Source organism: Heterodontus francisci, chromosome 11 (genome assembly GCF_036365525.1).
Source record: "Heterodontus francisci isolate sHetFra1 chromosome 11, sHetFra1.hap1, whole genome shotgun sequence".
Taxonomy (NCBI): domain Eukaryota; kingdom Metazoa; phylum Chordata; class Chondrichthyes; order Heterodontiformes; family Heterodontidae; genus Heterodontus; species Heterodontus francisci.
In genome coordinates, this window is record NC_090381.1 from 95,855,469 (window position 1) to 95,879,475 (window position 24,007).

Genomic DNA, 24,007 nt, shown 5'->3' on the forward strand with positions numbered 1-24,007 from the left:
ACACAAGCTTTCATTAAGTACCCCATGCTGTCCAGTTTTGGACTGGGTAAAAGGTTGCCACCCAAGTGCCAGCTGTGGCTCAGTAATGGTACACTCACCTGAGTCAGAACATCATGCATTCAAGTTCCACGCCAACACTTGAATGCATAATTAACGCTGCGGCTTCCATGCAGTATTGAGGGACTGCTGCAGTGTCAGAGATGCTGTCTTTCAGATGAGACGTTAGCTAAGACCCCATTTCCTTGTTCAAGCAGAAGTAAAAGATCTCACGGAACTTTTCAAAGAAGAGCAGAGGAGTTATCCCTGGTATAGACCTGCTTTAGGTCGGGAAAAAGAACCCGACCCGAACCCGACCAAACCACAGTGGACCCGAGTCCCTCCGATTTTGCCCCGAGCCCGACCCGAGCCGACCATCCCTTTAACTCACCTTCCTGACACTGAACCTGCAAGAAGCTGCAACACGTGCGTGATGATACAGCAACGTCACTCGCTCACTGCGCAGACTCAGTTTCATCCCGGAGTCCCAGCTCAGGTAAGTTTCTAAAAAAAAAAAAAAAAATTTCAATACTTACCGTGTGTGTCTGGCCCGACCCGACCCGAACCCGACACGTCGTTGGGTCCTGTTGGGTTCGGGTTGGGTAGCAGGCCTCTGTTCTCCGGTCAACATTCATCCCTTAATCAACATCATCAAAACATCTTATTTGTAGCGTGTGGGACCTTACTTTGCATAAATTGGCCACTGTATTTGTCATTAAAATGACTGTAACTGCACTTCAAAAGGAATTCATTGGCTATGAATGCATTGGAACAAACAACGGACATGAAAGATACTGTATCAATGCAAATGTGTTTTGTTTTGTTTTCATTTTTCTTTTTCGATATATGTGTGTTAAACTCATTCATATGGTATAAGGGAGGGAAATCTACGTGATGGTCCAAACAATACATTTTAAAATTGAATGCATTGATGCACAAACTTGTGACACAAGAGAGCAGTGAGTTCATGACTTGAGCTACCAGACTCAACTTTATTGCTGTCTAGAATTCTGTGGTGAGATGATGGTAGAGATTGCCTTCAGGGAAGATGGAGGGCAGAATTCCTCCTTTCATGAAGAACTTTGATAATTAATAACCTGTTATCAAACTCTCAGAAGTTTTAAAGTGTAGAATGAGGCCATTCAGCCCATCTTGTCTGCACTGGCTCTCCAAATGAGCAATTCACAGTGCCATTCCCGCCTTCTCCCCATTACCCTGCATATTCTTCATTCCCAGATAACAGTCTAATTCCATTTTGAATGCTTCAATTGAGCCTGCCTCCACCACACTCTCAGGCACTGCATTACCACTTGTTGCGTGAAAACGTTTTTCCTCATGTCACTTTTGCTTCTTTTACCAATTACTTTAAATCTGTGCCCTCTCGTTCTTGATCCTTCCACCAGTGGGAACAGTTTCTCCCTATCAACTCTGAGCAGACCCCTCATGATTTTGAATACCTCTATCAAATTGCCCCTCAGCCGCCTTTTCTCCAAGGAAAACAGTCCTAACTTCTCCAGGAGTTAATGCCTCCACCTGCATACAATTAAATACAACTAACGCACTGCTGAAACTCATCAGCAGGCCATTGAATACATTGTATAGCTGTTTGTCTGAGGCAAATGGTTTTCTTTTCAAGTCTGGGTTCCTGAGGTATACATGTCTTCCGTCCTCAGCAGAGCTGGGAGATGATCTTGCTGTGCGGCGAACTGTTTCCTGGAATGTCTCTGACTACACCATCCACTCCTGTTCACTTGAGCCAGCATTGCACTTGCTGCATGATCACTTGCAGATCCCTCTAACTCATTATTCCACCTTGAATGCCACTCTGTACTGGTGCTTGGAGAAATGGAGAATGCGACAGTGCATCCTCTGCATGATGTCCTCCTTTGAGACACCAGCTTCTGGAGGATCTGGATGTAAAGACAAAACAGTCAAGAGATAGCATGGCATTGATAGACTGCACAGTCACCGATGACTGGCTTCACAATATACCTTGATGTTCTCAAGCAGTGCGATATTCTGAGTCACAATAAGGGATACAAGTAACAGTCAGACACCCTATTCATAAAAATTCCTAACTTCAGTGTCCAATTTTCACAGCTCTGGAGAGAGCAATAATCTCCAGAGCATGTTACAGGAACCTGGAAAAGATCATGAAGTTGGATATTCCTTCCCCAATCCTACCCTTTTTTTCCCCTGTCATTGTGTGCAGTCTTCTCCTGCAGAAAGAGAGATTGAGAGTTTGAGAGTGTCCACAGAAAAGGAGAGTTTACATGTATGGGGTTTTGGCTGGTAGTGCGCGTGCTGACTGTGAGAAGAAGCAAGACGCAAGCAGCATGGGGAGGCATTGAATGGAAAGCAAATTGTGAGGAAGGAGTCAAGAGAAAGGTTCCAGATATTGTATGAGAGAAGAGAATGATGCCAGGGGCTGCTGTGAAGAGAGCAAGGATGAGGTGAATATGTACTTGGAATGAAAATGAGCCGTGTGCCCTTGGATGGTGAAAGATGTGATTATGGGGAGGGAAATGCTCATTGCTGTTGGAGGCTGGTGGGAAGCACTGTTGCTAGATGCCATTGGGAGTGATGGAGAAACGACGAGCTGTATTTACCCTTGCTACTTTTGTGAGGTCTTCACGGTTTAGGTCCTAGGAGTGATGCTTCTAGCACTCATGATCTAAACCAGCACTCCCTAGGCCTGGTGGATGCCAGTCTGCTCAATCTTCCTCCCAACCATAGGAAACAAATTCTCTCCTTGTCCTCATCTCTTTATCCAGCGCATCCAGAATGTCCTCAGAATGTGAGGGGCTTGCCTTCTACCCATTTCTCCAACATGATCTCCTTGCAGCAATTTGCAAAAGGGAAAGCAGCCTCCCTTTAAGAGATGTATTCCCCTTTTAAGTAGACCTGTACAGGCCCGCTGGAAAATGTTACATGAAAGTGAGCTGGCTTCCCATTTATGACACAACCAGGTAGCAAAGCTGACAATCAAATGTTAATAAGGCCTATAAGTTAAAGTCTCCTGGCCTGTAATCTGGGCCAGCATTGCACTTGCTCCCCAACTGGCCAAAACCCACTGAGAGCTAATATCGACCCCAGTGTGTTGCTCAAATGCTGACCGTTGGTCACTAATTGCAAATGCAGATTTCTGGCTTACAATAAAAATGTGTGAATGACTAGGCACCATTTAATATAAATTTGCATGTTATTCTCAGAATCTGTTAATCATTAGTGTGCTTTATTTAAGTCACAGCAATGCCTTTTTTGTGTTTCAAAGCAAAAAATTGTGATGGTTATTAAAAATTAAAGGGACGATGCTGTTTGCAAAACGTAAGAAAAATCTTTATCTTAAAGATGTCACTGTTGTATTTTGACCTTGGAAAGAAATGGCCTTTACACATAGATGTCCATGAATGTCCTAAGATATTCCTCGTTCTTTCTTTACAGCAAATTCTTAAATTTCACTGTCTTAGCTGTACTGGAATTGGCACAACTGAAAACAGGATGGTGATGTAGTTCTGTGACGTAATGAGTAATGTGAACACTGCCCAAGTGCTATCCTTAATTGGATCTGATCAAATGTCGCAGCCTTTGAGTGCCAACAGTGAATACAAGTCAAAGACTATTGAATTGTAGTGGATTTCAGGATACATAAGTAGCATGGATGGGCATGATTCCAAATTAAGGTGACCTCAAACATAGTGGAAGATCTGCTCTGATGCATCTTGAATGATACAAGGAAACTCAGCAAGTGCATAATGCCTTTTTAAAAATTCACACAAGTAAGAATCAAGGTAGTTGGGCAGTGCGCCCTGTCTGCCCAGCTGGCCTTGTAGATGACTCTACTTATCACATGCTTCTTCCTCACAAGGCTATGTATGATATAATGGTTAATTCAGTTGGGGTTTATGCCTAGTTCCAATGGAATCGTTGCATTCTCCTGTCCCATGAATGTTTTATTCTTTCACTCAACACTAACAGACTCTGAATAATTTCCTTTTCTTGTTTTAATTGATCAGAGAACCGGAGATAAAGGGCAAAGTTACTGCACCACCGATTAAAATGACTCCTTTTGCCTGTTATCAGTAGAAATGCACCCTTTTGCAGTTTCATAATTGAAATTTTTTTTATCCATTCTGTGCCGACTTGGTTTTATTTTTGTTACATTTGTATTTTGTGTATTTTTTTTTCTTTCTTGTAAAAATGATGGCTGCCATAAAAAAAAAATTAAAAATAAATGATGAGCTTTAGCTAAAAGGTAGGAGTTTGGTCACATTTTTCTGTCAAGAAAAATAGCCTCTCCTTTCATTCTTTAGGTGATGACGTTAAATTTATGTCCACTCACTCACCAAGCAATGGAAATAATTTCCCTATTTACTTTATCAACATATACCAGAATTCTGAACCCGCTATCAGATCTCCATTCAACCTTCTTTGTGAAAAGAGGTTCTACAGTCTCCTGATAAATATAGCCTATCGTCCTGGTAAATCTCTTCTGTGCCTTTTCCACCACCTTGGCATCCTTCCTAAAGGAGGGTGTTCAGACGAGGCACAAGGAACAAATTCATGATGCTGCAGTCATGGGGAGTGTGGTTCAGTTATGGGGCTAAAACATTGCCACCCTGATTCTTTGACTCATGTAGTTCCAAGTTGGGAGTGTGGAATTAACTAACGTTGGTATTCTGTGCGCGCTTTAACCAACGATTTGCATCATTTTAGTATTGTCTCTTTGCTTTTGTACTTCAAACCACTGTTGTTAAAACCTGGGATGTCATATATGTTTACTTTAACCACTTCATGAACTTGACCACCCATTTTTAAAGATTTGTGCAGGTCGCTTGCTGGCTCTGGGGTGGGAGGGGGCCCCTCTTTAAAAGCCACTGCGTACTTGAACGAGGGACCGCCATCAGAAAGTGGGGTGCGGGGGATGCTGCTGAGAGCCACCCCTCTACACCCCACTCCCCTGTAACTCCCACCCCACAAAACCCTTCCTGCCCTAACTCGCCTATGGCCTGGTTCCAGGGCCTTGGGTGAGTGCTCTACCAGCAGCAGCCTGCTCAGTTAAAGAACTGCCAGCCTCTGATTGGCCGACAGCTCCCAGCAGGCAGGACTTCTGTCGCCAGGGTCCTTGATCCCAGGGAAGGCCCGCTGCTGTCTACTAAAATGCCGAATTGGCCCTTGATTTGGCGGGTCTTCCTCAGAGGAGGCGATGCAGGGGTCTCACTGACGCTTTGCTGGTGATCGAGACCCCCAATCGCCAAGACAAAATCCCGGCCTATGTGTCTAAACTACTAACTTGTTTATGCCCACCTGAATCACTTACAGTCCTCTTGACCATGTTCCCTCCGACTGAGTTTGAATGTTCAGCCTATCCCCAGAAATGGAGAGAATCAATGTATATTCATTCTAAGACTCCCACAGCAACCTCTAGCTGGACTACACTTAAACCCTGCTTCCTGTGAGGACTAGATACCATTCTCCCAGTTTCTCCATCCCCGTTACATATGTTCAGATGATGCAACTTTCCATACCAGCACTTCTGATGTGTCTTCCGTTTTCCTCAAACGTGGAATTTGCCGCCCCCCCCCAACCATGTTTGACCGGGCCCCTGACTGTGTCTGTCCCATTTCCTGCATTTCTGCTCTCACCAATTCCCCTCCATCCCAGAACCATGATGGGGTTCACCTTGTTCTTCCCTTTCACCCCACCAGCCTCCATATTCAACGGATCATCCTCAGCCATTTCCACCACGTCTAGCGTGATGCCACCATCAAACACAACGTATCCCTCCCCTCCCCTTTCAGCATGCCAAAGGGACCGTTCCCTCCACGATACCCTGGTTCATTCCTCAATCATTCCCAACAGCCCCCTCCCCTTTTCACGGCACCTTTCCATGCAAGCGCAGGAAATGCCCTTTTACCTCCTCCCTTCTCACCATCCAAGGCCCCAAACGCTCCTTCCAAGTGAAACAGCAATTTACTTGTACTTCTTTCACTTTAGTATACTATATTTGTTGCTCACAATGTGGTCTGCACTACATTAAGGAGACCAAATACTGATTGGGTGACCCCTTGGCGGAACACCTCCATTCAGTCCGCAAGTGTGATCCCAAGCTTCCGGTTACTTGTCATTTTAATTCTCCAGCTTGCTCTCTTGCTGACCTCTGTGTTCTCGGCCTTCTGCAATGTTCTCATAAAGCTCAACGTAAGCTCGAGGAACAGCAACTCATATCTCACTTAGGCACTTTACAGCCGTCCGGACTCAACATTGAGTTCAACAATATCCCACTGTAACCTCTGCCCCCATTTTGTTTTCTTTTTCTTTTCAGGTTTTGGTTTTATTCTCGTTTTTCTCTTTGTTTTTGCGTTCGGACGGCAGCTGTCCATGCTGCCATTCGCACCTCCTCTAGACACATCTTTTGTTTCTTTTCTTGTCCCATTACCACCCCCTTTGGCCTTGCACCACCAACTCTTGACATTTAATCTCTCCTGCCTTCCACTCTTATCACAAACCTTCCCTTTTGTTCTTTTTCCCCTTTTCACTAGCTTAACACTTATTACATTTCTAACTTTCCTCAGTCTGGGCTGGCTAGCTGACAGGCAACAACATGAGCATTGGAGGAGTGGCAGTGGTGGGAGCATGAATGTTGTTATCGTGAAAGAGGACAGCAGGTTTTTGCTGCATGGAGTCACTTCCATTTCCGCAGGGCACTGTCCCAGCAATCCGAGTAATCTGCTGAAGGCCAGATTGCTGGACTGTTGTGAGAGGCTGAAAGTCCCTTTGAGCACTGGTATTTGCAGCCATAGTAGGAGCAGTTTGACCCAACATGGGAGCAAACTGAGAATTCATGACCTCAGTCTGAGCTACCACTGCAGCATTTACTCATTGGGTGGCTGCTGCTTACGCTGCAATGGAAGCTGAGACATTGGCCATCAGACACTGCGTCGTGGTCTGGTCCGCAAGTTCGCTCTTGGACTTGGCCGACACTTCCACGCTGGAAAGGATAGCTCCAAGTTCTGCGCATACCCCTGTGCCAAGTTGGAGTCATACTGCTCCATAAGGGGGAAGCCACTTAGGAGAGAGACGAGGAGAAATTCCTTTACTCAGAGGGTTGTGAATTTTTGGAATTCTTTTATCCAGAGGGCTGTGGAAGTCTGTCATTGAGTATGTTTAAAGCAGAGGTGACAGATTTCTAAATATAAATGACATCAGGAGATATGAGGATAGTGTGGAAAAAAGGCATTGAAGTGGATGATCAGCCATGATTGTATTGAATGGCGGAGTAGGCTCGATGGGCTGAATGGCCTACTCCTGCTGCTATGTTTCTATGTTCCTATAATCCTTGAAAGTGGCAGCAGGTTTTGTGACAGGCCTGCCAGTGCACCAAGCATCTCAGCCTTTATCTGTACATTGCCCCATTGATGTCCTCCTCTGATTCAGCTGCAGCAGAATTTGTGTACGATCTCACCCTCCAGGGAGCTGGCACCCACATTATCCTTTTACCCCTTGGCCTGACTGCTGCCCAGTTACTCACTATGATCAGATCCCGCCTCTTATGCTTCCCTCTAAAGTTTGTGCAGTGCCAGAATCTGAACTGGTGGTTGTGAGTGTAAGATTGAGTGATGGTGTTTCTTCTTCATCAATCTCTTGTTCCTCAGGCTCCAGCACTATTGCCCGGCCAAGTGGCATCTCTTGGGTATCTGAAAGTATAAAGGCAGAAGTGTGTGTCAGTAGTGAAGGGAATGAATGTTGAAGGTGGTGGATGGGTGTCAATCATGCAGGCTGCTTTGTTCTGGATGGTGTCAAGCTTCTTGAGTGTTGTTGGTTTTGCACCCATCCAGGCAAGTGAAAAGTATTCCATCACACTCCTGACTTGTGCCTTTGTTATGACCACAGGAGCAACGCACTGTTAATTCAGTCCCGTCATTCCACAGGTCACAGCATAATATTAAGCTTTCACCATATCGGAAAAAACAGCCAAATTAAACACTCCAGTATCCCCAGAATGAAGCAGACTAAACCAACAACTATTTATTCAGAAAAACTAAATCTTAAAACTATTAAGATAAACTATGTCTAAAAACCTTAGAACTTTATTTAACCTAGCTCCTGCATTCGCGCACATACATTCAAAAATAACAAGTGGTCTCATTGTTAAAGATAGTGTTTTTAAAAATTAGCTGTCTCTTAAGAATAAAATAAATAATTTTTTTTGTGTTTTCCATTCCCGGTGAATGAGGTTTTCTGATGTGAAGATAATCCAAGTTCACTCGACGTCTTCATCCAGATTTGATGAAAATACTCTATTATGGATAGGCATTTAAACAGTTCGGCTGCAGGAGCATTAAAGAGTTCTTTCAACGATGAGCACAACAATACAAATAATTTGTTGAAAAAGAAAAACTTTTCTTTCTTTGGAGAATTAACTTGGTTTGTAGCTTTGTAGAATTTTTCTTCAGAGAGAATAAAACAGCTCCTTCTTCAGATACAAAATGCAGCTGTGGTACACTGTCTCCAGATTTCTAGAATCTTCTCTCCCTTAAAGGTGCATTTTTTTTTACCGGTATTAAATGCACACACACAGTTTTTTCTCCTCTGATTAAAAAAAACTGTAATATAAGTCTGTGACACCTTGTACATAGTGGGCAGGCATTGAGGAGTCAGGAGGTAAGTTGTCGCTGCAGAATTCCCAGTCTCTGACTTGCTCTTGTAGCCACTGTATTTATGTGGCTGATCCACTTCAGTTTCTGGTCAATGATGACCCTAGGATGTTGATAGTGATAGCTAATGTTAGTTTTTCTGTTTCAGATTCTATGCCTGTCTCCGCTACTTTCGTGTCAATTTTAAAATGCTTGGCCGAGAGTTTTAGGATTTTGGGTTTCCTAGCTTTTGGACAGATAGTAATCTCTAACTGAATCACAGAATCATTACAGTGCAGAAGGAGACCATTCGGCCCATCGTGTCTGCACTGGCTCTCTGAAAGAGCAATTCTCTCAGTTCCATTCCCCTGCCTTCTTCCCGTAATCCTGCAAATTTAGCCTTTTCATATAACTGTCTAATTCCCTTTGTGAATGCTGCAATTGAACCTGCCTCCACCATGTTCTCAGGCAGTGCATTCCAGACCTTAACCACTTGCTGCGTGAAAAGGTTTTTCCTCATGTCACTTTTGCTTCTCTTACCAAATACTTTAAATCTGTGCCCCCTCATTCTCAATCCTTTCACGAGTGGGAACAGTTTCTCTCTATCTACTCTGTCCAGTCCCCTTATGATTCTGAATACCTCTATCAAATCACCTCTCAGCCTTCTCTTCTCTTCAAGGAAAACAGTTCTAATTTCTCCAATCTATCTTCATAACTGAAATTCCTCATCCCTGGAACTGTTCTTGTGAATCTTTTCAATACTCTCTCCAATGCCCCCTCCCATCTTTTCTAAAGTGCAGCGTCCAGAACTGGACACAATACTCCAGCTGAGGCTGATCTAGTGTCTTATACAAGTTCAACATAACCACCTGGCTGTTGTACTCTGTGCCCCTATTAATAAATCCCAGGATACTGTATGCTTTATTAACCACTCTTTCAACCTGTCCTGCCACCTTCAATGACTTATGCACATATACATCCAGGTCCCTCTGCTCCTGCACCCCCTTTAGAATTGTACCCTTTATTCTATATTGTCTCTCCATTTTCTTCCTACCAAAATGAATTACTTCACATTTCTCTGCATTGAACTTCATCTGCCACTTGTCTGCCCATTCCACCAACCTGTCTATGTCCTTTTGGAGTCCTACACTGTCCTCCTCACAGTTCACAATGCTTCCAAGTTTCATATCATCTGCGAACTTTGAAATTGTGCCTTGTACACCAGGGTCTAGGTCATTAATATATATCAGGAAAAGCAAGGATCCCAACACTGATCCCTGGGGTACTCCGCTACAAAGCTTCCTCCAGCCTGAAAAACATCCATGAACCACTACTCTTTGTTTCCTGTAACTCAGCCATTTTGTATCCATGTTGCTACCATTCCTTTTATTCCATGAGCTACATGTTTGCTCACAAGTCTGTTGTGTGACACTGTATCAAATGCCTTTTGAAAGTCCATGTACACCACATCAACAGCATTGCCCTCATCAACCCTCTCTGTTACCTCCTCAAAAAACTGCAGAAAGTTAGTTAAACATGATTTTCCCTTAAGAAATCCATGCTGGCTTTCCTTAATTAACCACCATTTGTCCCTGTGACTATAGATTTTGTCCCGAATTATTTTTTCTAGTTTTCCCATCACCAAATTTAAACTGACTGGCCTGTAGTTGCTGAACTTATCTTTACACCCTTTTTTGAACAAGATTGTAACATTTGCAATCCTCCAGTCCTTTGGCACGACCCCTGAGTCTAAGGAAGACTGAAAGATTATGGCCAGTGCCGCTGCGATTTCCACCCTCACTTCCCTCCGTATCCTTGAATGAATCTCATCTGGCCCTGGTGCTTTATCCACTTTTAAGTACAGACAGCCTATCTAATACTTCCTCTTGATCAATTTTAAACCCCTCTAGTCTCTGACTTACCTCCTCTTTCAACATTGCCTGAGTTGCATCTTCTTCCTTGGTAAAGACAGATGCAAATTATTCATTTAATACCTCAGCTATGCCCACTGCCTCCATGTGTAAATCCCCTTTCTGGTCCATAATTGGCCCCACTCCGCCTTTTACCACCCTTTTACTACTTATATGCCTATAGAAAACTTTGAGATTTCCTTTAATGCTAGCTGCCGGGCTACATTCCTCAACTCTTCAACAGATAGGGCTTTTAACCTGGTCCATGTTACTTCACTTTGTTTTAGGAAGGTACTGGCCTCAAATGTGGACATTTTGGTACTTTCGCACTGAAAACCACAAGAAAAAGTATATTGCAGTTTTTAAATTATTGCTAGGGATCAATTTGGTTTCCCACTTTTTGTTTGACTTCGGGTTTGATCCCAGATGTGAGTCCCCAAATTTCTGTTACACACGGGTAAGGAGGGGTTGAAGAGCTTCCCTCTTTTACCTCACCTTATTTGACCACAACAGGTTTAATTCTTCCTTAAAATGGATGTACTGGCCAATTCAGTAGGTGTTTGATTACATACTTGCTATGATCATAACAGGAACCAACCGGACAGGTTTTGTTGCGTTAACAAAGAAAGAGGCTAACACACACAAATAGGTTATTGAGTGGGGAAAGGTAGATTGGTTGAGTTAGAGTCCGTAGAAAAAAAGGGGTGTAGACTCTGTGGTGTTCGGTGATTTGGCTGGCTTCTAGCTGAATTCGATGGTCCAGAGGCTTTTAGTTTGAAGAAGTAGGTGTCTGGTTCAGTGGGTCTCTTGGAGACAGCGATGCGGATGATTTCTTCTAATGGGGTTTCTGATTGTAGCTGGAGTATGCAAAGATCATCAGTCAACAGGCAGGATTTGAAAGCTTTCAAGCTGGAATGGAATGAGAGAGAGAGACCCCCACTTGGGTCTTTTTTTTAATTTCCAAAATATACTTTATTCATAAAAATCTGTAAAAAAAAAAAAAAAAAATACATTACCAAACCGTTTCAAACAGCACCAAGTCAAAAAATACAAACAGTGCAAAGGTGATCAGTTTCCTTCAATACAATCATGAGTTGCCTCACAACCCTTCCATTTCATTTGTCATGCCAATTACATTTTTACATTTTACAGCAAACGAAAATTTTCCCGATACAGTTCGAGGGGTTTCCCATGGATCCAGCCCCTCCGTTCAGCTTGGTGGGGGGACCCTACACAGTGGTCTTCCCCCACTGAGCCTTTGCTGCGGCTGCCCCAAGCTTTAGTGCGTCCCTCAGCACGTAGTCCTGGACCTTGGAATGTGCCAGTCTGCAACATTCGGTCATGGACAACTCTTTGCGCTGGAAGACCAGCAAGTTTCGGGCAGACCAAAGGGTGTCTTTCACCGAATTGATAGTCCTCCAGCAGCAGTTGATATTTATCTCAGTGTGCGTCCCTGGGAACAGCCCGTAGAGCACAGACTCCTGTGTTACAGAGCTGCTTGGGATGAACCTCGACAAAAACTACTACATCTCTTTCCACACCTGCTTTGCAAAGACACATTCCAGAAGGAGGTGGGCAGCCATCTCTTCCCCACCACAGCCACCGTGAGGGCATTGTGCGGAGGGGGTGAGACTTCGGGCGTGCAGGAAGGATCTGACGGGGAGGGCCCTTCTCACCACCAGCCAAGCTACATCTTGGTGCTTGTTTCAAAGTTCTGGTGATGAGGCATTCCGCCAAACGACTTTGGCGGTCTGCTCGGGGAACCATCCGACAGGATCCACCGTCTCCTTTTCCCGTAGGGCCTTGAGGACATTGCGTGCAGACCACTGCCTGATGGATCGGTGGTCAAAGGTGTTTTTCCGCAGAAACTGTTCCACGAAGGATAGGATGGTACGGCACAGTCCAACTGGATGGAGCGGTTCCGCAGAAATGTGACCAGGCCCATCCTTCGCAACACTGAGAACGGATAGAACCTCAGCACGTTGTGACACTTGGAGTTTGCGTACTGGAGGTCTACACACAGCTTGATGCAGCCGCACACGAAGGTAGTCATCAGGATGAGGGCGACGTTGGGTACATTTTTCCCGCCCTTATCCAGAGGTTTGAACATCGTGACCCTCCGGACCCAGTCCATGAAGCGGAAATGGCTCGGGTGACCGCCACAGAGCAGGAGTGGGGTATGGGCCAGACCTGCGCCACGTACAGCAACAACGTGAGCGCCTCGCACCTGATGACCAGGTTCTTACCCACAATAGAGAGAGATCGCTGCCCCTACATGCTCAGCTTGTGTTGTACCTTGGCTACTCGCTCCTCCCAGGTTTTGGTGCACGCCCCAGCCCTTCCGAACCATATCCCCAGCACCTTCAGGTAGTCTGACCTGACGATGAAGGGGACAAAGGATTGGTCAGCCCAGTTCCCAAAGAACATGGCCTTGCACTTGCCGTGGTTAACTTTGGCTCCCGAGGCCAGTTCGAACTGGTCGCAGATGCTCATCAGTCTGCGCACAGACAGTGGATCCAAGCAGAAGTCGGCGACGTCATCCATGTACAGGGAGGTTTTAACCTGAGTGCCTCCGCTGCCTGGGATTGTCACCCCTCTTATGCTCGCATCCTTCCTAATAGACTCAGCCTAGGGTTCAATACAGCAAACAAACCAGACCGGGGAGAGAGAGGACAGCCCTGTCTCTGCCTGTTTCAGAGTCTAGTTGCTTCTCTCTGCTGCAGAAAGATACAAGCTTAAAGCCACAGATGGGGAGGGGCTTGTGACATGACAGTCACTGAGTCATTCAAGCAGAACAGTTAGCAGCATTTCTCTCTTGCTAAAAGTAACAGGTAGTTCCTTTAAATTTTATCGGTCTTGGTTCTTTTGGGGCAAGATCAGACCTTTCTTCCTCTGGACAAGCATTGCAGCATTGGATACAGTGTTGCAAATTAGGTAGTCATCTTAAGCTGCCAGCAAAGTCATCCTTTTAGCTGGTCATTTTAAAAATGTCTTTAAAAAAATATATAAATTCAGATTTCCAGTCAGTGGATGAAAGAAAATTGCCATTCAACAAAGCATATTGGCATAACACTTTATTTACTCTATCAAAACAGTTCATGATTTTAAACACCTCTACCACATTTCATCTTAACCTTCTCTGCTCGAAGGAAAACAACCCAGCTTCTCCAATCTCTCCACCTAATTGTAATCCCTTATTTATGACACCATTCTAGTAAAGCATTAAGAGCATGGTTGCCCTTTTGAAAATGGAACATTAAAAATATTGAGCAGTGTGCAGTAAAAATCAAAGCTAGAATTGGAGCCAAACATCAACCACACCCTCCAGCTGAGACATGACAGGTCAAAGTTTCATCTTACTCAGCTTCATATCTTCTTTAGCTAAACCCAGAAATTTGAAGTCTCGCATGTGTGCAGCCAGTGTTGCCACTGCTGTCTATCTTTTAGGAGCAAACCCCTCCATTTCCTTTGTCCATCCTTTTCTTTATGAGTGAACCTTTAAAGATACTGGAATCTCAAGTTGCTGGAAAGCTGTTGCTGATTGGATACTGTTGAAGTTGCACTAAGGATATTCTCCCAGTTATCTCTCAACAATTCATATTTTAAGGTATGCTACATGTTATAGTGTTATTCATTACCAAACTCAACTGCAAGTCGTAAAAGCTGCTGTCAGAACAGTGGATTGAAGAAGAGAATTGTGAATTAGTGTAGTAATAATAGCAAGGTCTTCTTAAAGTATGTTGGAAGGAGTCATTGAGGATAGTACAGAGTAATTGAAGGGTTCATCGGGGCGGATCCTAGTGAACCTTCAGGATCTGGCAAAGGTTTTAAATGGCTACTTTGTGTCAGCCTTCACTCCTGAAAGTGATGCTGAATTACTAATCATACTTCATAGAGTTTGGGCTAAAGTTGAGAGTTTCAAAATGATTGCAGATATAATCTTGGTCAGAAGAAGCGACCTCAGAGGCAGATTGAGCTGCTGGCCCTGATTGAGCACCTTTGGGTGACTGCGAAGAAATGGGGCCTATGTTCTGTGAGCCACTTAAACATGTCCCATTAACAGCTCGCTGGAGACTGAAATTGTACCCATGGGCTGGAGAGAAGCCTATGCAGTGCTTACATTTAAAAAGGGAACTAAAGTTGGAGTAGGACAGTTATAGGCCCGTGCATTTGACTTCATTTATATGTAAATTGCTAGAAAAGAGTATTAGAGGTGTACTGTACAACCACCTTGCTAGAGAATGTGTGATTGGGTGACTTCAACATGATTTTTGGAAAAAAAGGTTCTGTCTCCACAACTCGATTGAAGTTATTAATTTTAGGGATGTGGGTTGACTTTCACGAAGCCATTGGCACAAAAGTTTACAAAATAAGATGGATTCCATGGGGTTATTAGGTAGATTTTGGATTGTATAAGGAACTAGTTGCAATCTCATAGACAGAAGATAGTTATTCATGGTAGTGGTACTGAGTACGAGCTGGTCAGCAGTGGAGTCCCACAGGGATTGGTGTCATGGCCATTGCTGTGCATTATCTTTATCAATTATCTGGATGAAAGCGTCAGGGGAAATGTTGAGTCGTTCATGGATGATGCAGAGATAGATATGATGAGGGAATAGGCCCAAGTCTGGCAGATTATTTTAATATGGTTAAAGGTAATGCTATATACTTGGGTTGAGGCAAAACCAAGCCTGTATACATCATGCAGGGTGAATGGATCAAATTTCTGATACATACAGTGAGTGTGCGAATTAGCTGTAAGCATTCAGAAGCAAGCTGGACAAGTTCTTGAGTCTTCTTCTTTGGCCTCCTTGTCTCGAGAGACAATGGGTAAGTGCCTGGAGGTGGTCAGTGGTTTGTGGAGCAGTGCTGGAGTGGCTATAAAGGCCAATTCTAGAGTGACAGGCTCTTCCACAGGTGCTGCAGATAAAATTGGTTGTCGGGGCTGTTACACAGTTGGCTCTCTCCTTGCGCTTCTGTCTTTTTTCCTGCCAACTGCTAAGACTCTTCGACTCGCCACGCTTTAGCCCCGCCTTTATGGTTGCCCGCCAGCTCTGGCAATCGCTGGCAACTGACTCCCACGACTTGTGATCAATGTCACAGGACTTCATGTCGCGTTTGCAGACGTCTTTAAAGCGGAACCCTGGACAGCCGGTGGGTCTAGTACCAGTGACAAGCTCGCTGTACCATGTGTCTTTGGGGATCCTGCCATCTTCCATGCGGCTCACATGGCCAAGCCATCTCAGGCGCCGCTGGCTTAGTAGGGTGTATATGCTGGGGATGTTGGCCGCCTCGAGGACTTCTGTGTTGGAGATACGGTCCTGCCATCTGATGCCAAGGATTTTCCGGAGGCAGCGAAGATGGAATGAATTGAGACGTCGCTCTTGGCTGACGTACGTTGTCCAGGCCTCGCTGCCGTAGAGCAAGGTACTGAGGACACAGGCTTGATACACTTGGACTTTTGTGTTCTGTGTCAGTGCGCCATTTTCCCACACTCTCTTGGCCAGTCTGGACATAGCAGAGGAAGCCTTTCCCATGCGCTTCTTTAATTCAGCATCGAGAGACAGGTTACTGGTGATAGTTGAACCTAGGTAGGTGAACTCTTGAACCACTTCCAGAGTGTGGTCGCCGATATTGATAGATGGGGCATTTCTGACGTCCTGTCCCATGATGTTCGTTTTCTTGAGGCTGATGGTTAGGCCAAATTCATTGCAGGCAGCCACAAACCTGTTGATGAGTCTCTGCAGACACTCTTCTGTGTGGGATGTTAATGCAGCATCGTCAGCAAAGAGGAGTTCCCTGATGAGGACTTTCCGTACTTTGGTCTTCGCTTTTAGATGGGCAAGGTTGAACAACCTGCCATCTGATCTTCTGTGGAGGAAAATTCCTTCTTCTGAAGACTTGAATGCATGTGAGAGCAGCAGTGAGAAGAAGATTCCAAACAGTGTAGGTGCGAGAACACAGCCCTATTTCACGCCACTCAGGATTGGAAAGGGGTCTGATGAGGTGCCGCTATGCTGAATTGTGCCTTTCATATTGTCATGGAATGAGGTGATGATACTTAGTAGCTTTGGTGAGCATCCAATCTTTTCTAGGAGTCTGACGAGGTCGAAGGCTTTGGTGAGATCAATGAAAGCAATGTAGAGGGGCATCTGCTGCTCACGGCATTTCTCCTGTAGCTGGTGAAGGGAGAACAGCATGTCAATGGTGGATCTCTCTGCTCGAAAGCCACACTATGCCTCAGGGTAGACACGCTCAGCCAGCTTCTGAAGCCTGTTTAAAACGACACGAGCGAGGACTTTCCCCACTATGCTGAGCAGGGAGATTCCACGGTAGTTGTTGCAGTCACCACGATCACCCTTGTTCTTATAGAGGGTGATGATATTGGCATCGCGCATGTCCTGTGGTACTGCTCCCTCATCCCAGCACAGGCAAAGTAGTTCGTGCAGAGCTAAAAGTATAGCAGGCTTGGCAGTCTTGATTATTTCAGGGGTAATGCTGTCCTTCCCAGGGGCTTTTCCGCTGGCTGGAGAATCAATGGCATCACTGAGTTTCGATTTTGTTGGCTGTACGTCCAGCTCATCCATGACTGGCAGAGACTGGGCTGCATTGAGGGCGGTCTCGGTGACAACATTTTCCCTGGAGTACAGTTCTAGGTAGTGCTCCACCCAGCGGTCCATTTGCTTGCGTTGGTCAGTGATTGTGTCCCCTGATTTAGATTTGAGGGGGACAATCTTCTTGACGGTTGGCCCAAAAGCTCTCTTAATGCCATCATACATCCCTCGGATATTTCCTGTGTCTGAGGCCAGCTGAATATGGCTGCATAGGTGTTGCCAGTAGTCATTTGCACAGCGCCTGGCTGTTATTTGTGCAGCGCTTCTGGCATTTTTAAGTGCTATGGATGTTAACTCGCTGGGGGCTTTCTTGTAGTTCAGCAGTGCAATGTGCTTAGCGGCTGTGACAGGTTCCAGCTCTTCAATGTGAGATTGAAACCAGTCTGCATTCCGCTTCACACATTTGCTATAGATGGTCATTACTGAGTCATAGATGGCATCTCTGATGTGGGCCCACTTGTATGGACAATGTAACTGCATATAAAAGGTAAGTGGTCGTTATGAAATGTGTCTCCTCCTAAGAATTATTTGAAGGCCTTTAGGGGTTGGAGACAGATAACCCAGTATTTTTTTCTGAAGTTGGCTTGAGGTATTTTACCAGTGTCAGCGATTGTGTGGATGGTGGGTATGGATGGCGGTCATGGTGTGTAGAAGTTACACCATAGGACAGGCTCTATGGACCAGGTGGTCTTTTCCTGCCCTTGATTTTCATATGTACCTTTTCATAGCATTTACGGAGAAAGATTGGGGGTGGTGATGGAATGTGTCATGTTTCTTCTAACTGTATGACACTCCAGAAGTTATGGCCTGATCTTGTAATGTGGCAAATTCTGCTGGGTGCATGACTTCACTTTACATATTCTCAGTCTATTCTATGATCATTTTCCCTTAAATGATGCGGGTTTGAAAGCTGCAAAAGGAACAACCCTCCAGACTGGTTCTTGTGTCGCTACCCCTTTTTGTTAGACAGAGGGTGAGTTTGTTGTATTGAAATTCTCTCGCTCTTCCCCTTTCTCATCTTCCTGAGGCTAGCTCAAAGCCCAATTGCCTTGTTTGTGCATTGCACTTCAGAACTTAAGACCTGTTTGCATGTTACACATTAACTTACTTAGGAGCACAATTACCATAGTATCAAAGGTCAACCAGCACAGATATGTTGCTCTTAGGAATTTCAGTTTCGTGTTCTGCACGTGATCAGATTTTTTGCCTACTATTCTGAGAGAAGTTGACCTGGCATCAGGCCAGCTAATTCTCGCTATTACTGCAACTCTGCAACTTTCAGAAAGGTTTAGTTTGGTGGTAATAAATATTGAAAGACCGGGTCATTGGTTAAACTTAAAACAATGTGTGGTAAAATTCCATGAGTGTAGGTGAAAAATATTACAAGGTACTGTTCAGACTGTTATAATGTTCTTCAGTTTTGAGCACTCTAAGGGGTAATACTACATACTATAAACATGGTGAGGAAAAAGATGAAACTGAGCAAATTATAAAGAGTTACTGCTTGTGTCAATCAATTGTGAAAATTAACTTGAAAACATTGTGACCTCGTACCTATCACGTTTTTGATGTGGACAATCAATACCTTGTATAACTGGACAATAAATATTACAAGTAAAATGCCAGTTATGCTCTGACTCATTGGAGTAGCTTTTCTGAAAATGACTTGTTTTCTCAAAAATAAGAAGCTGATCAGTTTGTTCTTTTTGTTAGGCCACAGTCATAACTAGTAAAACAGCCCACATTTAATCATCTGTTAATCTTTATCTCTTGTTAAAATTCAAGGCCTATTTTGAAAATGTGTTCATAGATTGAATGATCCCTGTGTGCATTACTATTTGTTGCAGGGGTAAAAACATTCCTTAACCATTTGCATGCATAAATGCAGCACTTGGCCAAGTCTGCTGTTGAAAAGTCAGCTACTTAGTGCAATGAGGAATCCACTTTAAATATTATTTATAATAATGTGTCCTAGAGTGTAGTAAGCATGCAGAATAGGGAAGAGAAACAGATCAGCACAGACTCTTGAAAGGGAAATCATGTTTAACCAATTTATTGGAGTTCTTTGAAGGAGTAACATGCGCTGTGGATAAAGGGGAGCCCGTTGGCAAGATGTGACGAGTGGACTCCCACAGGGGTCTGTGCTGGGCCTCACCTTTTTACAATTTATATCAATGATTTAGATGAGAGGAACGGTAGCATGGTAGCTAAATTTGCAGATGACACAAAGATAGGTAGGAAAATATGTTATGAAGAGGACGTAAGGAGGTTGCAGATCGATATAGATAGGTTGAGTGAGTGGGCAAAAATTGGCAGATGGATTATAATGTGGGAAAATATGAAGTTGTTCACTTTGGCAGGAAGAATAAAGAAGCAGAATATTACTTAAACGGGGAACAACTGCAGAATTCCAAGGTGCAGAAGGATCTAGGTGTTCTAGCGCATGAGTCACAAAACGTTAGTTTGCAGGTCCAACAAGTAATAAAGAAGGCTAATAGAATGCTATCCTTTATTAGGAGAGGAATTGAAAATAAAAGTAAGGATGTTATGTTTCAGTTATACAGGCTATTGGTGAGACCACATCTCAAATACTTGCAGTTTTGGTCTTATTTAAGGAAGGATGTGAATGATGTGGAGGTGGTTCAGAGGAAGTTTACTAGATTGATATCTGGAATGAGCGGGTTGTCTTATGAGGAATGTTTGGACAGTCTGAGCTTGTTTTCACTGGATTTCAGAAGAGTGAGGGGAGACTTGATTATAGTATATAAGATCCTGAACAGTCTTGACAAGGTGGATGTGGAAAGGATGGCCAGAATTTAACGTCACCCCTGCGAGCAGGACGATGGCGGGGGTTGGCATTAAAGGAGCGAGAGGCTCCGGGAGGTCTTCCCAACCCGATCCCACCTCCACCGCCACTTTACGTATGGTGACCCCCCTATGTAATGATGAGGAGAAACTTTTTCTCTGAGGATTGTGCAACTCTCTGCCTCAGAAGGTGGTGGAGGCAGGGTTATTGAATTTTTTTAAGGTGGAGGTAGATAGATTCTTATTAGGGAAGGGAATCAAAGATTATCGGGGGTAGATGGGAGTGTGGAATTTGAGATAGAAACAGATCAGCCATGATCTTATTTGTAAACCGTGGCGCGGAGTCAACTGTCCTTGTCCCCTTTATTCCCTATACCCACTTGATCCTGGCCGTCATGTGGGACTGAAGTCCTCTTAATTCAGGCTCAGGCTGGGTGTTTGGGATTTCAGATTTCAAGAGAGCCACCCTCCAGCTTAATCCACAGCTACAGTTAATGGCTTAGTACAAAGAGGAGGAACTCAGTCCTTTCTTTAACTATCAATTTACTTTATTCACGTTGTTGTACAATGTAAGAATAAGGCTTATACAATTAGTTAGAAAAAAATATACAACTCCCACTGAGTTATACAGTTAATAACAAAACTAGCTAGAATTCATAAGCACACCCACTAGGTTCCTCTGACCTTTCCCTGACCTAGTTACAGAATACAAAGGATATTACCCGAAAAAGGGAGAGTTAACGCTGGCTAGGCGTTCCGTTCTCTCTCTCTCTCTTCTACGTCGTCGCCGCGTCGCTCACGCAGGGTCTTCCGCTTCCACGATTGTTGATCTCCGGAGTTTTCGCTGGCTCTATGCCCAAAAAGCTCTCTTCTTATCCTCACTCTTATCTCTCCAAATCTGAGCTGTGTCTTTCCGGTTGGCTTAAGCTTGCTCACCTCATTCACAGCTTCTCTTAATTGGCTCAGGCCCAAAGACCCCGGTATCACACCGTGTCCAAATAAGGCCCTTTTCCTGTGATCGATCCTTTGTCGTGTCTCATCAAGTAACTAGTTCAAACTAGTTTTTACCAGCACAGGCCAGTGTCCGAGCTCCAGGTTACTACAGGTCACAAATAATTCCAGCAGTTTGTAACTGATTCTGTGTTTCTTACAGCCCCTGGCTAACACATTGAATGGTGGAGCAGGCTCGACAGGCCGAATGGCCTACTTCTGCTCCTAATTTGTATGTTCGTATTTTTTATGTATGCAAATTAGGCATATTTTCTTTATCATCTGAAACATCCAGTGCAACTGATACTACTTCCAGTGCTGATACCCTGTGAAATTAAATCCCAAAAGATCCAAAATGTGAAGCTCATTTTTCAGAACTATACTAAATATTCAATATTTTCCACATTCTCAGTGGTTTCCCTTTTCCCCTAAATTAGAATAAAATTAGAAAAGACTGCTGCATATTTTTATTTGGCCAAAGTCTCAGCTGTAACTCTTAAGCATCACTGTGCAAATTTAGCACTAATAAAAAATATTTATTGTGCTTGCTTTTACGTTCAGAAATTAACATTGAACCATCTTTTAGAAAGCACAAAAATTTGACATTGAAATAAAACCTTTTTGAAAAAGATCAAGGTCCCTCTTGATTTTCAGGATATCTGAAATAAATCACTGTAGATGGCCACAGGAGAAACGTAAGTAGAAAGGTAAAGCACATCATTTAATTCAGGCACTCTCAGCTCATCAGATCATTGCTTTTACACGGTTCAATTTCCTATACCTTGCTGGGGGGGTTTAACAAGATATGAAGACATGGTGTCCCTCCTGTAATTCATTAATTGATAGTACAATGGGACATATTCGCCAGCACTGTGTATTCTGGTATTGTTTCTTTCTGATTCTGCTGGTGGCGTACTAAATTTAATGTAGTGTTAAGGAAAAATGCAAATGTGGGAAACCTGAAATAAAGACAGAATATGTTGAAAATCCAGAGCAAGTGTGTCAGTGTCTGAAAAGAAAGAACATTTTCAGCTGCTTGATAAACCCCTTTTTTCCCGATCTGAGCAAAAATAAAGATGGGAGCAAAAGAGCAGGTGTAATTCAAAAGCCAGAAGTGCTGTCATGAGTCCATGTTATTTAAAAACTTGAAAGAGGTGAAATGATGTTGGATGTTGTACATGCAGCCGGCAGTGAAACTTCTAAAAGATTTTCACCTCTTGGGTGAGATTACTTTTGGTAATTTCTTTTGGGGTGAAATCGATGAGAATATTCTGAGTGAAATCTATTTGAGCTTGAGGTTTTAGTGAATGCACAGTCCCAAGTCTAAAGTATCGGCTTTGTGCACTGTACGCTGCACACATGTTGAAATCCTACAGAATGTGACAATTACTCACATGAACCAACTGATATAATATAAAAGCTGGAAATACTCAGCAGGTCTGGCAACATCTGTGGAGAGAGAAACAGAGTTAACCTTTCAGATCAATGACCCTGCATCATCTTTGTTCTTCTTTGGCCTCCTTATCTCAAGAGACAATGGGTAAGCGCCTGGAGGTGGTCAGTGTTGTGTGGAGCAGCGCCTGGAGTGGCTATAAAGGCCAATTCTAGAGTGACAGGCTCTTCCACAGGTGCTGCAGAAAAATTTGATTGTCGGGGCTGTTACACAGTTGGCTCTTCCCTTGCGCCTCTGTCTTTCTTCCTGCCAACTGCTAAGTCTCTTTGACTCGCCACACTTTAGCCCCGCCTTTATGGCTGTCCGCCAGCTCTGGCGAACGCTGGCAACTGACTCCCACAACTTGTGATCAATGTCACAGGATTTCATGTTGCATTTGCAGACATCTTTAAAGCAGAGACATGGACGGCCGATGGGTCTGATACCAGTGGCGAGCTCGCTGTACAATGTGTCTTTGGGGATCCTGCCATCTTCCATGCGGCTCACATGGCCAAGCCATCTCAAGCGTCGCTGTATAAGCTGGGGATGTTGGCCGTCTCGAGGACTTCTGTGTTGGAGATACGGTCCTGCCACCCGATGCCAAGTATTCTCCAGAGGCAGCGAAGATGGAATGAATTGAGACGTCGCTCTTGGCTGACATACGTTGTCCAGGCCTCACTGCCATAGAGCAAGATACTGAGGACACAGGCTTGATGCACTCGGACTTTTGTGTTCCGTGTCAGTGCGCCATTTTCCCACACTCTCTTGGCCAGTCTGGACATAGCAGTGGAAGCCTCTCCCATGCACTTGTTGATTTCTGCATCTAGAGACAGGTTACTGGTGATAGTTGAGCCTAGGTAGGTGAACTCTTGAACCACTTCCAGAGCGTGGTCGCCAATATTGATGGATGGAGCATTTCTGACGTCCTGCCCCATGATGTTCGTTTTCTTGAGGCTGATGGTTAGGCCAAATTCATTGCAGGCAGCCGCATGAGACTGTCGATGAGACTCTGCAGGCACTCTTCAGTGTGAGATGTTAAAGCAGCATCGTCAGCAAAGAGGAGTTCCCTGATGAGGACTTTCCGTACTTTGGACTTCGCTCTTAGACGGGCAAGGTTGAACAACCTGCCCCCTGATTTTGTGTGGAGGAAAATTCCTTCTTCCAAGGACTTGAATGCATGTGACATGCTGTTCTCCCTTCGTCAGATACAGGAGAAATGCCGCGAACAACAGATGCCCCTCTACATTGCTTTCATTGATCTCACCAAAGCCTTTGACCTCATCAGCAGACGTGGTCTCTTCAGACTACTAGAAAAGATTGGATGCCCACCAAAGCTACTAAGTATCATCACCTCATTCCATGACAATATGAAAGGCACAATTCAACATGGTGGCTCCTCCTCAGAGCCCTTTCCTATCCTGAGGGGCGTGAAACAGGGCTGTGTTCTCGCACCCACACATTTTGGGATTTTCTTCTCCCTACTGCTTTCACCCTTCATCAGAACTGACGAATTGTATAATTCTTTAATCTGGGTCTTTCTATTGCCACCATTCTTATTTTACGAAAATGTGATCTAAATGTTGT

General features: G+C 44.2%; 1 protein-coding gene across 3 annotated transcripts in view; it reads left to right on the plus strand.

Annotated features, from left to right (window-relative positions):
- Positions 1–24,007, plus strand: part of LOC137375407 (plastin-1-like) — a 176,399-nt gene that overhangs the window by 43,945 nt on the left and 108,447 nt on the right. Inside the window, exon 1 of one of the 3 annotated variants that reach the window (XM_068042587.1) lies at positions 14,008–14,189. The exons of the other annotated variants lie outside the window; for them this stretch is intronic. The gene's annotated coding sequence lies outside the window, so the exon portion shown is untranslated. Of the gene's footprint in view, positions 1–14,007; positions 14,190–24,007 lie in introns of those variants that run through there. 3 annotated transcript variants of the gene reach the window in all.